Genomic DNA, 1,223 nt, shown 5'->3' with positions numbered 1-1,223 from the left:
CCTTTTAAGGCCGTAAACAAAATATTCTGATCCGTGCCCTTTTTTGGATAAGGGTTTTTAAACAAAAGCGAATGCCCTTTTTTGGATAAGGGTTTAAGTTACCTTGTGCGTGTATGCTTTTCTGTTTTTGATATTTTTGATCTTTTTCGGAAAAACCTTTTTGTTGGTTTGCATTTGTTTTCTCGCACCTTTTTCGTTTAAGGGCTTTTATGCAGCCTTTAAACTTTTTCCAGGTTTTCCAATCTCTTTTGTTATCCTTTATACTCAACTTTGCTTTAGTGAGTTTTTATGACTTAGGTTATTTTTGTGATACGTTTTTCATCTACTCGGAGTGTTTCCGAGTTTGTCCACTCGGGTTCTTGTCTTCGACTTACGAGTCGGACTGTCCCCGAGTTTGTTACGATCAACTCATACAACCTCTTTACGCCGACTTGTACCTCGTCGTTTTATCCTGACGACCATCTAGGTCGGTTCATGGGATTTTCACGTTTTGTCGAGCTTAAGTCGGCGCGTTTCGTAGAAGAACTTAGATAAATAAAGAAGGATATTGTAAGAGATATTGTAAATGAAAAAGATCTTTATTAATTGGGAAGGTACCTTTTTTGCTATTAAGGGTCCTGATAGCCTATTTCCCTTAGCCTCTACTGTAATGCCTCGTTAAAAACCCTTCTTCAGAAAAAACCCTTCTTTTTGGGAAAAAATCATGAAGTTTGGGAAAAGAGTACATCAGGGAGTAGAGTTCGCTTTTAACTGTAGTACCTTTTCATATTACAAGCATGCCACGACCTTGGTAGCTCTGTGCCATTCAGGTCGGTTACTTTATAATAACCTTTCCCTAACACTTCCTTGATTTTGTATGGCCCCTTCCAATTTGCGGCAAGCTTTCCTTTTCCTGACTTGTTGACTCCGATGTCATTTCTGATTAGGACCAAGTCTTCTAAGGCAAATGTTCTTCGAATGACTTTCTTGTTGTACCTGATAGTCATCCTTTGCTTTAATGCTGCTTCTCTTATCTAGGCACCTTCTCGGACTTCGGGGAGCAAGTCGAGCTCCTCTTTGTGCCCTTGTATATTTCCGACCTCGTCATGGAGAATTACCCTTGGGCTTTGCTCATTGATTTCTATTGGAATCATGGCTTCTACGCCATAGACTAATCTGAAGGGCGTTTCTCCTGTGGCGGATTGGGGAGTTGTCCTATAAGCCCATAGCACCTGAGGGAGCTC

Source organism: Arachis duranensis, chromosome 3, assembly GCF_000817695.3.
Source record: "Arachis duranensis cultivar V14167 chromosome 3, aradu.V14167.gnm2.J7QH, whole genome shotgun sequence".
NCBI classification, from domain to species: domain Eukaryota; kingdom Viridiplantae; phylum Streptophyta; class Magnoliopsida; order Fabales; family Fabaceae; genus Arachis; species Arachis duranensis.
Note: the sequence above shows the minus strand (reverse complement) of the source record.